Source organism: Equus caballus, chromosome 17 (assembly GCF_041296265.1).
Source record: "Equus caballus isolate H_3958 breed thoroughbred chromosome 17, TB-T2T, whole genome shotgun sequence".
NCBI lineage: Eukaryota > Metazoa > Chordata > Mammalia > Perissodactyla > Equidae > Equus > Equus caballus.
The window spans coordinates 15,179,769-15,199,031 of NC_091700.1; the positions used below are offsets into that span (position 1 = coordinate 15,179,769).

At 45.8% G+C, this 19,263-nt stretch overlaps 1 protein-coding gene and 1 long non-coding RNA gene across 38 annotated transcripts in view; one reads left to right on the forward strand and one right to left on the reverse strand.

Moving 5' to 3' along the window:
• The window catches only part of LOC138918311 (ral guanine nucleotide dissociation stimulator-like), a 166,743-nt gene that overhangs the window by 29,638 nt on the left and 117,842 nt on the right, over window positions 1–19,263 (reverse strand). For all 37 annotated transcript variants that reach the window (XR_011427517.1, XR_011427521.1, XR_011427518.1 and 34 more), the window contains 2 exons: window positions 5,075–5,230; window positions 3,700–3,825 (listed from right to left, as the gene is read on the reverse strand). The gene's annotated coding sequence lies outside the window, so the exon portion shown is untranslated. The remainder of the gene's footprint in view (window positions 1–3,699; window positions 3,826–5,074; window positions 5,231–19,263) is intronic.
• On the forward strand, window positions 6,474–9,082 carry LOC138918314 (uncharacterized). Its single transcript, XR_011427524.1, has 4 exons — window positions 6,474–6,702; window positions 7,446–7,491; window positions 8,088–8,148; window positions 8,427–9,082. It is a non-coding gene; the product is annotated as an uncharacterized lncRNA (long non-coding RNA).

Consider the following 19,263-nt stretch of genomic DNA (forward strand, 5'->3'; position numbering starts at 1 on the left):
TTATAACGCAAAGTCTAATGCATTAGATCAGTTTTTTTGTTTAAGCAAAAGAAGCTAACTCTGGCTAACTTCAGTTTTCTTATTAAAGAAATTGACTAGAAGGACTTACGGTAACTCACATAACTGAAGGGAATTTTTGAAAAAATCAACAAACAAAAAGCAAAAATATGCTTTGGAAGACACAATAGAGCACAGCGTATAGTTATTATTACTGCCGTTCACCAAATAGTGTCGGCTCTTCTCTGGCACACAGAAGGGATGTATCTTCTTGGCCCCTTAAAGTCAAATGTGACTTTGTGAGCCTTTGGCAAATGAAACTTGAGCAAAAATGAGGCTGTCTCTTCCAGACAAACCTTTGGCAAACAGTAGGAGTGTGTTTTTCCTGCCTGGCAGTTGTGCAAGAAGTTGGATCGAGCATCTTTTAGCTGCCATCTACTCAATCCTCCAGACTGAGCAAGGATAATACAGAGCCAGCCCCTGATGACATGGAGCATGTTCAAGAAATAAACCTTGGTCACTTTTAGCTGAGACTTAGGAGTTTGTTGTGAATACAGCACAACATGGACTATCTGACTGATGAAAACATATGTAGGGGAGGAAGACATTTCCTCTTCCCAAGTGTGGGTTCGTCTGGCTGGAGAACGAATTAAATTCACATGAGACAGAAAAGCAAGAGAAAATTAAACAAAGCTTTATGAGGAACCGTGGCCCGGTGCCTTTCTTCCCAAAGGAAGAAAGGGCACCAAAGAAGTGGGGTGCACATAGTGGTTATATACCGCCAAATGGGGTGTTTCACATGTGATTGAAATGTCCCTCCCACAATAGTCACAAGATTGCCCTGTCGGCACTTGATGGACACAGCAGGTAGTGGGTCTGCTATCTCAGTGGGCATGGCAGGACTCAAGTCGATTGTCTGGAGCTGGGCGGTCACAGGTGAGCTCAGCAATCAGTTCCTAGCCTAAGGAAAGATGCTTAATCCTTAAGAAATGCCAACGTTGGGAGGGGGAGGAAAGTCAGTTACAGGAGGTTACCAGACTAGCACAATAAAATGCAGATTTAAGTCCTTGCCTTTGGTATTGATTAAGAGTTTTTAGAGAGAAGGTCATCTCCTTTCTTCTTCCTGGTACAGAGAGGGAGGCAACTTTTACAGATAGAGATTTACCTTACAAATGTAAATGTGCCCTAACAAAGGGCAAGTTCCATTCCTCCTTCCCTGTCCCAGTTTATCAAAAGCAATCAGCCTCAAATAATCCTGATGCCAAAGAGACATATCTTGGGGTGGCCATTTCCAGGTCCCCACACATACATATTACCGATTTCCTGTGCTGTTGACCAAAATGACTTCAGTGAGCCAATATTAGAATTCCTTTTCACAAAGGTGGATAAGTGACAGATTAGAAGTCTACACTGTCCCAGGAGTGTAGACAGATACCATGCTTATATCTAGCAAAAATATTTCCTCATTTTGTCCTTTACCTGTCAATAAAAAAGTATATCTATAGAAATCTGGAGGTAAAGCTCCAGACAAAACCAACATGGTGACAAGGAGGAACATTACATACTTGTAAAAGGAGCGACAGATGAGAAAATAATATTAATGGCTGGGAACTTATAGAACCTTGCATTGAAAGGGATCTCATATGGAACTCAGGAAATATTTATAGCTGAAAGCACTACATGACAAAATCTGGTGGATGGAATTAAACAATACTTAGAAGAAAGATACCTTCAACATACGTATCTAAAAAGAAAAATTAGAAACCAATGAGCTGCTTGTTCAAGAAGCTAGACAAAGAGCAAGACAGTAAAGTCAGGAAGAAAGGAAATGAGAAAGAGAAATGCCAAACCTTTGTTTCTATTTATTTGCTCTTTATTTATTGCTATGGACTGAATTCTCTCTCCCCACCATTCATATATGGAAGCCCTGACCCCCCTTGTGACCATGTCCAGACACAAGGTCTTTAGGAAGTAATTATGGTGAAAATGAAGTCATAATGGTGGAACCTAAATCAGATAGGACTGTGGCCTCATCAGAAGTGGAAGAGATCTCTCTTTCTGTTTCTTCACCCGCATACACACACCCCGCCATCTGAGGACTCAGTGAGAAGGGGACCTTATGCAAGCTGAGGAGAGAGCCCTCGCCAGAACCTGACCATGCTGGCATCCTGCTCTCAGGCTTCCAGCCCCCAGAATGGTGAGAAAATAAATTTCTGTTGTTTAAGTCACCCACGCTATGGCATTTTGTTATGGGAACCCAAGCTAAGATGCTTATCTTTCACAGTTTGTTCCTAGGTTCTGGTACCAATTCCAATGTGTGTGGGGTTGGGGGTCAGGGGAGTCCCCCACAGCAACAAGCAATTCTTGGGACACCAGCTGGGTGTCCTACAATTCAACTCGATTCTGACACTATGTACCCAGAGACAGCATCACATCCCACAGGTTAAGGGTTCAGCCCCACAAGACTGCCCCCACTGCGGGTGCCAAGAGCAAGTCTAGGCTGTCACCTATGCTTCTGAACAACTGGCTGTCAGTAAGAGGTTCTCAAGACTCTCTACTCCGGTTCGACGAATTTGCTAGGGCGGCTCACAGAACTCAGAGAAACCTCTTACTTACTAGATTACCTGTTTATTAGAAAAGGATATGACTCGGGAATAGCTCGATGGAACAGACGCACAGGGCAAGGCATGGGGAAAGGGCAGTGAGCTTCCACGCCCTCTCCAGGTAACCACTCTCCCAGAACCTGCACATGGTCACCAACCTGGATGCTCTTGGAAATCTGTCCTTTTGGGTTTTTATGCATAAGCCGTTTATTTATTCTCTTACCCTCGGCTGCTGTTTTTCCTTCCCCATTTATAGCCCAAAGCCAATCAAAGAAGGACATGTGCAGTGTGATGCTGTTCCTGTACATTTTTTAAGTGCATAACAATGTAAGAATTTGTTAACGGAGACATACACATGTATGTCTTGACTATGCATAAAAATGTAATCTTTTGTTAATGGAGCCATGCACATGGATATTCTTGGAATCATAAAGAATGTAATTAATTTTAGGATATTGATACCTATGATGAGGGAGGGAGGAGAACGGGATGGAAATGTGAATTTTAGGTGTGACAGCAACATTTTGCTTCTTAAAAACAGAGATATCGTTGTGGGCTGAATCATGTCCCTGAAAATTCATATGTTGAAGTCCTAACTCCAGGACCTCAAAATAGGGCTGTATTTGGAGAGAGGGCCTCTAAAGAGGTAATTAAGGTAAAGTGAGGTCACATGGGTAGGCTCCAATCCAATGTGACTGATACTCACATAAGAAGAGAAGATTAGAACTCAGACACACACAGAGGGAAGACCGTGTGAGGACACAGGGAGAAGCGGCCGGGGAGAGAGGCCTCAGAAGAGACTATACCGGCCAATGCCTTGATCTTGAACTTCAGCCTCCAGAACCGTGAGAAAATAAATTTCTATTGTTTAAGCCACCCTACGTGTGGTATTTTGTCATGGCAGCCCCAGCAAATGAATGCAACATCGGAAGCAAATAGGGCAGAATTGAACGTCTGTTCTTTCTGGGTATTGGGGCCGGAGATAGAGGTCATACTATGTACTCTTCTGCATATTTGAAATATTTCCATAATAGTTAAGAAAATAACAAGCAGATCCCGAAAAAGAATAACGAGAGAGTAGAAATTTATGTGTGATTACCTTACAGGCCAAGGTGGGTTTCGCGTTGGGCAGGTGGTTCTCTTCCACAGGGTGTGTCAGTCACCCATGAATTCCCGTCTCTTGGCTCTGCCATTCCTGATGCCTGTATCGTCGTCTGCAACCAATCTGCACAAGGAGAAAGAAGGAACATGGAGAAGACACACCTGCTTTCAAAAGTTCCAACCTGGAAATGGCACACACCACTTCCACTCCCATTGCATTGGCTGAAACATAGTCACACGCCACACCTCACTGCAAAAGTTGCTGCGTGACTGCCTTCCTGGGCACCCAGGACAAGGATGTGGACAAGCAGCCAGTAGTCCCACCCACAATGTCATCAGGTTGACCCTGGTCTTCATGCTGCTGCTCAGTCTACAGCGTGTCTGCCAGGTCTATGGTTAGGGTTTAGATATTTTACAAAGGCGCGGGGTTGGGGGTCATGGTTTGGGACTTCAAAGAGGAGGAAGCCAATTCACAAGGAGACAGAAAACCAAATGTTTGCTGGGCCATCTCTAAACAAATGAGAGAGAACTTGTGTAAAATGGGCCCGGCTAGGTACCTTCTTCTCTACCACATCTAGAGTTCCCTACGTTGACAGCTCCTTCCTGGAACAGGCCTTCTGTCTTAAATTCTTTTAGGCAGTTAGGGGCGAGGCCAAAGTTTCTTTTATATATAAATTTTATGTGTATATATGTAATTTATAGAACTAAATAAATGAATTTAAATATAGATACAATGGATTATATATTCTATTATATATCACTATTAATATATATTATATATATATAGATAATCTCCTTGGTTCTCCAGAGAACCCTGACAAATACAGGAGGAGTTAATATTCTTTTATCGATGGCATTTACATTTAATCACTTGAAATTCTTAGTTATGACATTGTTATGGCTTGCAAGGAAGTGTCCTTTTCAGTGTTTCATTTAGAGGCCTCAAGATACCAATGTTAAAAAGTTTCCCATTTTATTTGTTTGGTTTGATAGGCTTTTTCCAATTGAGTGCACAGATAAACCAATTTAGGAATTTCAAAGGAGCCCCATTTAGGCCAGTGAAGCCTTAAATCACCCTGAGTAATCTGAGCCCAGTGGGACAAAAATCTACATGTAGAAGGTCTGTATTCTTTAAAGACAAAACCAGCAGGAGTCCCAGAGTGGGGCTGTTCTTTGGTGGTCCTCTTAGAAAATGGATTTCTCATTTGTATGAACTTACCAAAGGATCAAAGGCCCAAAAAAGGAGTGAAAGAAACAGAAGTTTCTGACAAAGCTGACAACGGAAGGATGGCCAGAACCAGTATCAAAGGACGCCTACAGAAAGAGTCTGGACCTCTACCAAAAATGGGAGGTCCAGGCCCAGGAGGACTTACCACCAGGAACCAGAGCCACCAGGAGGAGACAGCAGAGCACAAAAGATTCTTTGCAGGCACCTTGCTTGTGTCTGTGAAGTGGCACCAGAATTGAAGGTCAGTAGCTAGGGATCCCACTTCTGTCACCATATAAAGTCAGCAAATAAGAGGCATAAACTGCAAAAGAACCAAAAAGTTTATTTGGGGTCTCAAGAATTGCAATTCAGGAGATGTAGATTCGAGTAGAAGCTCAAATGTGCTCCTAGGAAGACAAAGGAGGCAGGGGTAGATAAAAGGAAAGGACACAGGCTTACAAAGGTCTACAGTGAACAGTTACTGACTGGTTCTGGCATGGGGTGAGCTGACTTGCCAGAACATAGTTGGTCCTAGGCAGACTGTCCCTTCTTGGAATGAGGAAACACTTCAAGATGTGACCTCTGCTGTCAGGTAAAGCTCAAAAGTTCAGTTAACATCTGGTGGTGGATGTGGTGTACAAGCATAAGCCCCACTTCCTTAATGGCCTCCCAGCTCCATTTTAGAAGCCTTGAAAATGGTATTCCATTTTGTCATTGTCATCCACCACAGTCACGCACCACGTAACAATATTAACGATGTTTCGGTCACTGATGGACCACATATATGACAGTGGTCCCATACGGGTAGCACCACATAGCCTAGGTGTGTAGTAGGCTCTACCACTTAGGTTTGTGTAAGTACACTGTGTGATGTTCACACAGCAATGAAATTGCCTAATGATGCATTTCTCTAAACATTTCCCTTTCATTAAGTGAGGTACACCTGTACTGATTTTAGTCTAGTGAATGTTGAATAATGAATTACTCATTTCAGTTATTTGAGTCAGCCCCACTGGCTGAGAATGGTAAAGGCTGACTGAAGCAAAAAACTAAAATTTGTTATTCAACATTCACAAAACCAAATGAGTAAAGAAGAACTTTAAGTTCTATATCAGGGTTCATGTAAGGCAAAAACATTCTAAAGGAAAGATGGATTTGAGGACATATATGATTCTGAGTGTAAATGTCTGGGTACAAGCAAAAATTCCAGGGAGCATTTCAGACTTTCGAGGCAGTGGAATTGGTGAAACCAAAGTCAAGCTCTCCAAACAGTAAAGGGGGCCCAGGTAATATCTGGAGTACAGGTGGAACAGGCAGAAAATTTCATTAATGTAATTGTATGATTTCATGAACGGACAGAGTTGGAAAATAGGATGGCAGGGTAGGGCAGAGGGACCTGGAGGGCCCAGGATGGATGGAGAGATCAGCTGGGCTGGTGGGGGGAAGGGGCCATGGGCACACCCTCTTCATGTCCCCTCCCCCACCCTCTGAAACCCTTTGTGACTCTTCAGTGCTCTGTGATGCAGGCCTGGGATTATAAGCAAGTGCGGACACTCTCAGAGCTCAGTTGCCTCAGGCAGCCTTGCGATTCAGAAAATGGAGTTCAGTCAATGGAATGTTCTCTCATTTCTGAATAGCCATATTGAGTTGTTTTTGAGCATCTGCTCAACATTCTTAGATAGTGACCGCAACCTCACCATCGTGTGTGGGTTGTGGTTGCTTCTTCTGTTCCTGTGCTTCCTGGTGGGGATTCCATCTTTACCAACCTTGTGGAAAACCAAAATCTACCAAAAGGTAAGGATCCCTGGGCAAGCCACCAACAGGGATTTTTTATTGTTGTTTCCATTTCTAGTCCCACATTTTTAAATGAGTTGGTCCAGAGAGACTCCTAAGATGGCAAGTCTGAATAGAGGATAGAACATCATCCTCCTAGGGGAATAGGCCAGGCAGGACTAGGGGTTCAGCTGGGACTGTTTCCCATTTAAAACTCACAGACCATCTGGGTGTGGTGGAGGATTCCCGGATAAAATCCCATCAGTGATTTCACGGCCCTGCATTAGGTTATTTAGAGAGTTTGGGATCTGTGTAGGAGAACACTGTTCCCAACACTGGATCACGAGTCACATTCCCATGACGGGCGTCATTCGACCAAACCGTCCTTTGTATTGGGCAGATCAGGAGAGCAGGGCTGAGCCTCTGAGCAGACACTGGAGTGTGAGCTCTGTCCCAGGATACAGGGGCCTATCTGAGGAAGCACAGATGTGACTGTGGGCCTCAGAGTCTATGCCCTCCTTGAGCAGAGGACTTCTGACTGAGAAGATCAAGTGTGGACTCTAGCCAAAAATCCTCCGAGTTTTTCAAAGAAGGAAAAATTGAAAGTATGTTATCACCTTTAGAAATTCAGAAAGGGAAAGAACACAAAGTGCTAGTAATAAAAATAGAGAGTGACATTAATCTTGGATGAATATCTGAATTTCCTAGAGAGAGGAGCAAGCCAACTAAGTCCTCACTCCTCATTCTTTTCTTTTTGTTCTCAGCGTCAGGGCAGAGCCAAGAGGAGAAGAAAAGGTGGAACATCAAGTGGTAAGGTTCCACCTATCCCACCTGAGCTCTCCAAGGGTGACCCTTCCTGTCCTCTCCATGAGGTCCCAGGTCCATGGTCTCTGAGGATCAGTCGCTAGATAGAGTCCCTCTCAGAAAATAGAGGCCTCAGAGGAAAGGCTCATGGGAAGGTAGTCAGAACCCGAGACATTTCTCAGATTCCTGCTCTGCCCAGCTCTGGGCATGAAGCAGTGATGGGCCTGGACAATGGGTGTTGCCCAGTGGGTTGCCGTGGGAGATGTCAAGAGTCAGAACTTCTGTCTCCTGACCTTGTGAAACTACGTTGACTTCCTGGATGATCAGACTCCTCTTTGAGGTAACCATTGACCTATGTTCCTCACATGGTGGTTTTGAACATCCCATGGGATAATGTATGTGACAGTACTTTATAAATGAAGCAACAAACACATGTGAACCTTATTAATATTATCATTGACCGTTTGACCACATCTACTGATTCTTGGGGCTTTCAGAGTTAATATCCCGTTAATATCCCAAGGGTCTCCCATAAAGGGACTCCCGTGTAACACCTATGCTTCTACCTTTATTACATGTAATTCACTCTTCTGGTTTCCCAGGTTGGAGAAACTACCAGAGGGAAACAGAGGAGAAAAGGAGGCTAATTTCTATTCTGAAAAGGTGACTAGTCTTTTCTTTCCTGATCCTTCTTTAACATGTTCTCTGCAATTCCAGGGATTCAGTACAGCCTGCAGTAGTCATGGGAGGGGTTTGCCATAGGAACGGGTATGTGAATGAAGGCCTTGGGGTGAGGGCTGCTGAGTGTATGGTGAAGTCATAGATGTGGGGCATTGTGAAGGGGCAGCAGGCTTCAGGTGGCCCCTCCCCTGACAGGCCAGCAGGTCCTCCTTTCCTTGTTCTGGTCCTGGCTACAGTTTTCTACTTCCTGTCTCCCGCAGGCCCCTAGGCCGGCCTCTCGATACCACCCGCATTCGTCAACTATTATGCCCAGACCCCTCCTGTGAGGTGTGTAATAGCACAACTGCTGAGATCAATCGGCTGCTGTTCCTGGAGGACCTGGAAGATGATACTGCCTCTGTGTCCTCTATGGCTTCCACAGCTTCTGGGACTGAGTCATCATTCACTCTGTCCTCTGCCTTCTCAGAAATCCCTCCAGGAGACCTAACACCATCCCCTCCACCTGACCCTTCCCCACCGCCCCCCTCCGTCCTCTCACCTAACCCAATGACACCCTTAGCTGACTTTCTTTCACCCTCACCACCGGGTCACTCTATGCCACCAGAGCCTTTTCCTCCCTTGGAGTCCAAATTCCCAGCAGACCATTCCCCACCCCAACCCCTTGCCCTTCCCCCTCTCCCACCACATGACACCCAGGCAATGGATCCTATTCTCCAACCAGAGGCCACTCTGTCTCTGAATACGATCTTCTCTCTTGACCGCACCCTTTCCCAAGATATTAACCCCTTACCAAATTTGTCCCAGATAATGAATCCCAGTGACTCACTGGCTTGTCATCACGGACCACCAAGCCTGTCTGTCTCACCACCGACAGACCACCCTTTAACTGTGACTCAATCTAAATCGGTTTCCATTTTATTGAAGTCTGTTCCAGAGAACTCATCTCCAGATAGCCCTGGTGGGTTGTCCACTTATGTCCCAACAATCAGAGGCACTGACCATTCAAGCCTGTCAATTTCAGAATTATCCTGGTGGCAAGCTTGTGCCAAAGACTTGTTCTTAGCACCTTCCACCTTGGCACCACGTGATTTTAATCGAGAGTTTCTTGCCCTCCATTCTTCAGAGTCCTCTCTGGAGAGACACCCTACAGCTAACCTTATAGAGCCTGGTAACCTCTCATTTCTCAGCCCTCATGTCCTGTCACTCCTGGAGAGACAAGTCCGAAAGAGGAGTGATTTCCTGATGTGGAAGGAAAAGGAGAAGGAGAAGGGCTCTTTTCCAAAAAAGCTTAGGCCAGGCCACCAACTAGATCCTTCGGGGAAAATGTCAGAGTCAAATGCTGATGAGTGTGACTCAGCATTCTCCCTTCCTTTCTGGAGCAGTGCAGGCAGACCAAAGGAGCTGCACATGCGTGAGCAGCCCCCATATCCTAAAATCTTGGAGGACCATTTACAGGAAAAATGTATGCAGCTCTTCTGGGGTCTCCCATCTCTGCACAGCGAGTCCTTGCCCTCTGCTATCCGTGACTCAAGTGACTGCACCACAATCTTCCTTTTCAATACCATCTCAAATGCCTCCATGAGCCAAGAATCCCCAGTACCTCTCCATCGCCCACCTCCATCCTTGCCTGAGATCCAGCCCCAACCCTTGCCTCAAACCCTGCCCCAATCCCAGCCCCTACCTCTCACTCAGGTCAAGTCCCAGGCCCACCTTAAATCCCCACTCCCAATCCTACCATCTGGTCCTCTACCCCAGATAAGGATCTGTGGAGTGTGTTACCATAGACCCCAGGATGAATCAGAGTCTCTCACCTCATCTGAAATTCAACAACTGGAATGGAAAGTGTTGCAGAAGCAACAGGAAAGTTTGTGGGGTTCCCCCTCTGTAGTCCAAAGATCTCAGGAAGAATTTTGTTCTTCAGCTCCCAACTTTCCTTACCATCAGGCCTCCCAGGCCCATGCCTCCATCTCCACCCTTCCCGTAGAGTTTCCTCTCAGTGATGAGCTGAGGAAGAAACTGGAACATCACCTTCGAAAGAGGCTCATCCAACACCAGTGGGGCCTGCCCCGCAGGATCTGTGAGTGTCTGTCACTGATGATGCCTCCAAGAGATTTCTCAGAGATAGCTAAGTCAGAAAGCAATCGTGGACTCTCACGGATCTCGGTGAACAAAGATCTAAATGTTGGATTGAGCCAATCCAAAAGCTTCCATGAGAGGGGTTCAGAACTGCTTCAGGTAGAGAAGGAGATGGGGAAGGATCAGGGGCATAGCCCAGAGAACGGCCCAAAAGCTCATCTGTTGAGTGACCCAGAGAGCTCTTCAGATAAGGATCCGGCATATGACTCTGAGAAAGACCTAAATAGTCACATGGCAAGTCTGTCAGGGAAAACTTCAAGGGCCTTGGAGGAAAGTCTAGATCAGAAACAACTTGAAAATGTCCTGAAAGCACATTTGAGCAAGAAGTTTGAGGAAATCAGTGAGGCTCGGCTCCCTGGGACTGTGTGCAGTTCATGGCATGCTAGCAAGCAGACATTGCTGCTTTCTGACAAATCCCGCACCCAAATAACACAGAGGAGTTTGCCACCTTCAGTGGGTGGGGAATCCTCCCTGAATACCTTCCAGGAGCTTTGCTTCATTGATTCCAGTGCACAACAGATGATGGAAACCCATATTAAAAGTTTCCGTATGAGGATGGAGTGGGGCCTGCCCTGCAGGGTCCTTGAATCCATACAGGTGTTTAAATTGGAAGATGCTGCATCCCAGTCCTTGCCCTATTTCTACTGTCCCCCCTCAAATAACCCAACTTTGGAAGTCGACTCCAAATCCGAGGGCTTCGAGCCCCATAGAGGAAGCTCTAAATCTGTTCTTCAAGAAAAAGCGGAAACAACAAATTCAGCCCTGGTCCTGGATCGTCTTTGCCCTGCTACTTCACCTATGGGCAGGGAAGGACAAGGGGTGCCGAGACAATCACCCTCTGGTATCAACCAAGAGATTGCAGAGGTTGTTCAGAGGAGTAAGGGTGCCAGGCAGACTCATCTGCCCGTCACATGGGGCATCACAGGCAAAGCGAGTCAGAAATTTACTCAGCTAGGCAACAGATGCCCCCCAGAGCTGCCTGCAAGGCAAGCTGGTGCCAAACATGAGACAAAGGATGAGAGAGTGAGTTCCAGTGATAGAAGAGAAGGGCGACAGGACAAAAAGATGAAGTCGGAACACTTTTCCGTGCACAACACGGCCAGGGACATATTCAGGGCCAAGGAGCTCAACGCTCTGCAGTCAAAAACTGGTAATGTGTTGACAACCAGCAAGCCAGGAAGCTCCCAAATGATACGTGAGAATCACAGTAAAATAGAAATTACTGGGACCATTGAAAGCCCTGCACCAAAAAGACAAGTTCCCCAAGATCCAAAGTCATCGGATCTTAAGGAACATCTGTTTGGGGAATTAAAGTCGAAACTGGAGAAGAGGAATCAGAGCCAGGTCCAAGGCCAACACACTGACAGGTCCCCTGCCTCAGAGAGCTTGACTTACAAGGCCTCAGCGACTCATGCCGACGGTGTCTCCAGTGGGGACATGGGAGCTTCCCAGGTGCTGCGTGTCCATCTGGAGGACAGTGGGATCAGCAGGCAGCAGCGGCAGGAGCCTTGGGTCCCTAAGAAAGACCTAAAGAGGTCCGAGGATAAGAAATTCCCACCAGCTACAATGAGAGTGAGCCCTCCGGGCCCCAACAAAGAAGAGCTTGGTGGAGGGGATGCAGGGTTGGGGACATCCCAACCTACAAGAAAGAGTTTCCCTACTCAGATCACAGCATCAGAGGAGACGCTTGGGAGCAAGTCTTCCCAGACCTCATCACAGAAGGCACAGCCTCCTCCTGAAAGTCTGTTCAGAAAAAAGATGAACCACATTTTTCAATGGCTTCATCCTGGGACAAAAGGCAAAAAGCAAGAACATCCCCAGGAAAAGGGCAACCCCATATCATCTGCACAGAGCAGAGGCCTGGTTAAAGGGAGAGCTACCGTTACTGGGACCACCACGGCTCAGAAGACCAGGACGGTCCCTGGGAAGTTCCCAGTGGAGAAACTGGGGCAGCGGTGTGCAACAGAGGTCACCCGCCCTCAAGAGCCCCTTCCTTCCCTGAGGAAGTTTGTGAAAACTGAGCAGAAGGCAGAAGAGCAGGCCCAGGCAGAGCCCGTCCAGGGGCATCCTTCCAACTACAGGGCTCCCTCCTGTAAAGTGCCAAACACCAAGTCCTGCCACCAAGAAGTTGTCTTTGCTGGCCGGAATTATCCTACATGTTCTAGATGGATCAGAGACCAGAAAGGACACCCTCAGAAAGTCGTGGCATTTAAAGATCAGCTATTGGATCAGAAGCGTCCCTTATCTGTGCCCCGCAGGGAGCATGTGCCCCATCCAAGCTCCAGCTGCAGGCGTCAAGCCGGCCCAGGGGCCTCCAGCTGTTCTCACCACTGCTAAAGGCACTATGTTTAGGGATCCGTCTCTATGTCAACAGAAAACGCTTTTCCAGCGTTTCGAGAGCGGAAAATTTCCCACCGCAAAATAATTCCTTCTTGTGGAGAATATTAATTCTCCCCAATAAATGATTCTCTAATAATAGTGATGTCTTTTCTGTGTCCTGTGTTGGGGGCATGGGTTTCAGGTAACTCAGGGCTTGTGCTTAGGGAAAAGGAGGAGTGAGTTCAGCTCTTACTGATTGCTTCCTCTGGCTTCTGAAAGGTCACCAGTGCTCTGCAGCTCTTGTTGACAAAGAGATATCACGTGCTCCCAAAAGCCCATTTCCTCCCTGATGAAGTTTGAGGAGGTGGGTTCTGCCTCCTGCCTCTTCGCTTAGCCTTAACGAAAGTGTAGAGCAGCCCACACCTTCCGCTCACTGAATGTTTTACATCCTTCAGAGAGTAGGGAAGACAGGTGTTCTCTATCCGAAGAGGGTCAAGAATAGGTATGCAATTCATAAAACAACAATGAAGAAAAAACAGTGGCTTCATCATGATTTAAAGGTCAGTGACCAGAGGACCCCACAGGGGGTGAACCCTGAATGGGATTTGGGGGGTGGGGGAGGGTATTGCTGCAGTGGATCCTGGGCTGGTGGGGGAGGGGCTAGGAACAGCACAGACACACCTTAAGAATCTGTCATGTGAGTCATATTAATGTGTTAGGGAAGAATACTTTAAACTTTACATTGAGGTTTCCCTACTGGAAAGGCACCTGGGGGAAGTGGTTCCCCTCTGTAGGTATTTCTTCAGACTGCCCAATGACATTTTGTTGCAGAGCAAAAGCATCACTCAGCTGCCAGTAGTAACAATGTTGATCAGGTAGCCACCTACCTCCCAGGATAAAATAAAGCTGAGAGTAAGGAAAAGATGACATGGAGTAAGCGAGGAGGGAAGAAAAAATGAAGAGGGGAAAGAAGGACCTTGCTGGTAGAACAAAGCTTTATGCCTCATCATCCATATGGTGACCCTGTCCTGTTTCCTGTTCCCCCCGCCCCCTCCTCAATCTGATCCAGGCATCACCACCTTGAGGCTGATCCAGGCACTGCACAGCACACTGATGCCTTATTCCAAAAAGGCACTGGGCTGTTCTTTGAATACTAAACAATATCTGCAGGGAGGTCATCAGGCATGGCATCCCCCTCTTTGGGAAGGTGATCTTTCTGCCTTCCTTCCATCTATGCTTAATAAGAATATACAAGATCTTGCCCTTAGTGTGTACAGTTCACCTATCGGGATGGAAGTGCCGCCTCTGATATTCACGGCCTTGGTGGAGCCATGGTTGGTCTCCCCCAGAACACCTGCAGCTCATGAACCAGAGGTGAGTCCCAGACTGTGCACCAGGTTACAGATATATGGGGGTCTCACCATGGACTGCACACATACCCACCCTTACAATAGGGGTTTGGAGGAAAGGCAACTCCACTTAGACAGACTGGGACTCAAAAATTGGCTGAGTGTCAACTGGGGCCAAATTCAAAAAGCATTATGATGGTGAGCGTTAAATACATTAAGTTGTAGATGTCTAAGTAAAATAAAGATGTTACAAGGGTGGAAAAATAAAATACCAATTTTGTTTTCTAAAAACATGATTTTAAAAATGGAAGGGAGGAGAAAAAGGGAAAAATAGAATAAAATGATTGTTCTATAAGTAATATGAGGGGGTCAAGATATAGGTGACAAACGAAATAAGACTCCAAGTAAGGGAAAGGAATTTGAGGACATTAGAAAAGATACAAGTATAATGGTAACTATTGTAACAAAACCGAACACGCATGCGCGTGCGCGCGCGCGCGCGCACACACACACACACACACACACACACACACACACTCTACACAAATGGGGTGAGTATCCCAGAGGGCACTGGAGGTAGTTTTCCCAGAAAGACTTGTGAATGCTAGGTGTTAAAACAAAAACCAAAAACAAAACCGGTGTCCACTACAGCCTCTCTCACTCCACACTTGTATCTTCTTGTCCAGAGTTATGCCATTGACCCCACAATGTCTGAAACTTGAGGTCAAAGAAAGAATGCAGATTCTGTGGAGGTCCTGGGAGGGGGATGGGGCCCAGGGCAGGAGACTTGAAGAGGTGAGGAGGCCATGGAGGGCTCTACCATCGATGTGGATAGACCAGCCAAAGACCAGCCTCTCAGTTTCTGCATCATCTCATCTTAGGGTCCTTTCCTTCCATTCCAGTGTAGTTACTGCCACACTCCAGAGCTTATCACCAGGAACACTTCAGCCATCCAGATTATTACAGTCGGACATTCCACCCCTTGGCCTCGTCTCTCATTCTTCTGATTCACATGCCCCTTGTTAACTTTCCAACTCCAGGCCATTCATTTTTCCACTTACTCCTTGTCTGTCCGTGAAGCTCTTGTTTACATTTCCTCCCTCTCCGGGGTAGACTTGATGGTCTGTCAGGTAACCAACATTTAAACAGCTCCGCTACTAATGGGCCCCATCCAATCCCTTTTAATCCTTCCTGTCTGGCAAAATCCCATCTCTCTGCCTTTCCCAGAAATGCCTTCCTATATCTAATTGATCACTATTGGATTAAATCTCACAATGGAGTCTACCGATGCCACAGTAAATTCAGCCCCAGCACTAGCTGGAAATTACTCACTCATTCCACAAATAATTATCCCATGCTTACTAACATGAGAACAAAACAAATGGAGCTTAGGTCGCTGTTTCCTTACTCCATTCTCTCTCCAGGGACACTCAAATTTATTTCAAATCTCCTCCACTTTCCTCAAATTTAGGCTGTCTCCATTTGCTCAGTAGATGTGCTGGACCACTGATCACAGAGGAACTAGAAGTCAGGAGACAGGAACTTTCCGTCAATAAAGCTTCACAAAAACCTTTTCCCGTTCCTCCTTTCCTTCTTTCCAGTTATATGAAAAGACGTTTCCTTCCTAACCTCAGTGATTACACTTCCTGAAATGTCCTTATTGAGAGAGCTGAACCCTCGTCTTGACGGACTGAGCCCCCTTGCCAGGTCTCCTCTCGTCCCCTCCCTCTCTTTAGGAGGCACCCAGCTTCTTTCATTATTTTAAGCTTCTATTACAGAGATGTTTAAACACGCACAAGAGCCGTGGAACTTCCCATGCACCCCTGACCCCACTTTCACTGTCATCATCTTGCACGTGTGATACGGCCCGTCTCCTACACTACGGTTAAGGGGCAAAAGCCCATGGGAACATCCTGCCGTCCGTCTCTCAGGTGTATGCTTTGTGCCCATGTCACAGCTCTCATGTTTCTTTGACATTTACTACCTGTGGAGCTCACTGACCCAAGACAGATGGACAGAGCCATGGGGAGGAAACGCACTGAGCTTTAGATGCTCTGGCCATCAGTTCTGCTCAGCCCTGTAGTCAAGCCTGAAAAGTCACTGAGTTAACTCCTCCCTCCACCCCACGCAGAAAGGAATCTTCCTAAGCAAATGCAGTGCACGGTGTTGCAGTCCCTCAGTCACACAGTGACTGCAGCACGTAGAGAGCACAGAAGGAGAAAACTGTACATGTGATAAGGACTTCACATCACCATGCAAGTGTTTTCAAAGATTTAGAAGAAAGTTTTTTTCCTGTAATACATTTAAAACGAGCTGCTGTATGATGAGTTAAACACAGGAGATCAAACACTTTTTTATCTCCTCTCCTTCCCCAAAAGTAAAATATTACATGAAAAGATGCTCCACATCATTAGTCACCAGGGAAATGCAAATCAAAACCACTGTGAGATAGCACTTCACACACAGGATGGCTAGAATCAGAAAGTTAGATAATAGCAAGTGTTAGAAGGCCAAGAAACTGAAACCCTTCTATGCTGCTGGTGGGTATGAAAAATGGTGCAGCTGTTTTGGAAAACCGTCTGGCAGTTCCTCAAAAGTTAAACACAGAATTACCATATTACCTAGAAATTCCACTTCTAGCTAGACACTCAAGAGAAATGAAAACATATGTCCACACAAGAACTTGTACACAAATGTCCATAGCAGTATTATTCATAACGGTCAAAAGACAGAAACAACCTAAACGTCCATCAACTGATGAATGGGTAAATAAAGTACGGTATATCCACACAATGTAATATTTCTTGGCAATAAAAAGTACTGATAAATGCTACAATATGCACAAACCCTGACAACATTACGCAGAAGTGAAAGAGGCCAGTCACAAATAACCTCATATGATTCCATTCATACGAAATTGTCCAGAACAGGGAAATCTAGAGAGAGAGGAAGTAGACTAGTGGTTGCTTAGGGCTGGGGGGATGAGAGGACAGGGGCATGACAGCTAAAGGTTATGAAGTTTCTTTTTGAAGTCATGAAAATGCTTTAAAATTGACTGTGGTGATGGTTACCCATCTGTGAATATACCAAAAATCATGGAATTATACACTTTAAATGGGTAAGATGTATAGTATGTGAACTATATTTCAATAAAGCTGCTAAAACAAAGGATTTAAAAAGAATAAGGCCCTTGAGGATGACAAGAAGGGGAGAAGATATGACAAAAGATGTCAACACATTTTTTGAAGACGGAAATCCGGTGCAGGAGTGGTAACTGACTAGCAGAGCAGAGGAAGTGGCGGCAAACCAACTCACACCACAAAACCCCAGCAGACAGACAACCCAGTGGCACCAGATAAGGAAGAAATTAAGGGTTTCATGCTGTACACATGTTGAATATTTTGTTCTTTCCTTTGGTTTTTGTTTTATATTATGTATAATTTTTTAAAAAATAATTTTGGGGGGGGGATGCTCTTTTCCAGTATTTTGTGAAACCCTGTTGGAATGTTAGCACACTTTAAATGTGCAAAGAGGATCCAGGGTTTCTTGCCTGGGACAGAACCTGCGACAACTGTTTTAAAGTCACCATTGCACACTTCTGGGGTCTGGGTACGCTAGCGATGGCAGCTGCGGGAATCAAAGCCAGAAATCTCAAAGGTTAGGCAAAATTTGGGACAACAGCCAACGGTCCATTTTTAAAATGTATTTATTTAAAGATAAACTTGTGGAAAAGTTGCATGGATGGTAAACAACCATATACCCTTTATCCAGGTGTACCCATTAGTATTTTGACCCATTTTCGATATCTCTCCACTTTGTCTCTGTTTCCGCTCCCTCCCTCCCCTTTCTCTCTATATCAGCGCGCGCGCACACACACACACACACACACACACACACACACACACATGAATGTCCATGAATGTGCCAGGTCCGTGCTCAGGATCCAAACCGGCAAAACGCTGGGCCACCAAAGTGGAGTGTGCAAACTTAACCACTCGACCATGGGGCCGGCCCCACCTGAAACTATTGTTGGTGGAGCTTATCTTGCTCAGACTTTAAAGGATGATTTTACAATCATGAGTCCTGGGGACCTTAGGGGCAGTCAGGACCAGACTTGCTATAAAAAAACAATGCCAGAGAAGCAAAGATACATAGAGGGATTTGTCTGAACAGAGACCTCCTGCAGTCGAGGGAGGGTACATGAGAGGGGTGGGCTTGAAGTGTACCTTCCTTTTGGGTAGAGACGATGGTGAAGCTGTGGATGAGGGAGAAGACAGGGAAAGAAAGGAGCTGTCGTTACTGGTAAACCCTCTCACCTGGAGGGAAAGGATTGGGTGTCTGCGGCCAAGATAGATTCATCAGACTCAGCGAGGGAATGCAGGCACGCAAAGGGAAGACATGACACAGGGCTTCATTCCAGCAGTTTAGCACTAAACAATGAAGCTGTAAAAGTTATAACCATTAAATGACTAGCTAGCATGGGGGGAGATGAAATAAATATATATACACCATCAACAAAAATGACATTATTGTTTAAAAAGGTACAGAGATGTCAATGGGAATTTTGGGGAAAAGATAGAAAGTAGATGGGGAAAAAATCATACAACCTTTCATGGAAGAAGTAACCATAGGTGTGATTCAAACAAAATCTAAAGGTACTGTCAAATATGATTACAACTGTGCTCACTAGAAGTTATGCTAAAGAGAAGCCTAGTCCCTAAATCAAGAGGAGTTTGACTCTGCAGGTCATGGTCCAGCACAATTGCTCTGTAAAATAATGGAAAAGTTTAAAATTTTGCTGGGAGGAGGGGATTTGGCAGAGAAAAAGAGGGAGCAGCAGGGTGAGACACCGTATGGGTGGAGGGGGCCAGATTTGAGAACCTTTAGAGGCTGACTAGCCTAAGAGGGATTCGGGGAAAAGAAGAACTACCAAACATTTTCAAGTTGTTTGCCCTGGGTCCACGGATGTGCCACGCCCTTGTGGCCCTCTTTCTCATGCTTTCTGTTGGTTGATACAGGCTACTCTGTTCTCTCATGCTTTTTGGTGATAGTGGATTCTTTTGAGGAGATAACGGGAGGTGGGGCTGCCGCTGAGTGTATCTCTGGTTTCATACAGGTAAAAACACATTATGTATGAGGGGAAGTTTTAGTTGAAGGCCGAGTAGATCTTGGGGATGTAAATCCCTGGGCACAGGACCGACTTTCAAAGATGACGTGGGGGTCCAAAAGGAGATCACCAAGCAATAAAAGGCTCTTAGGTAATAGCTGGGTAACAGAATAAATAGAAAATTTC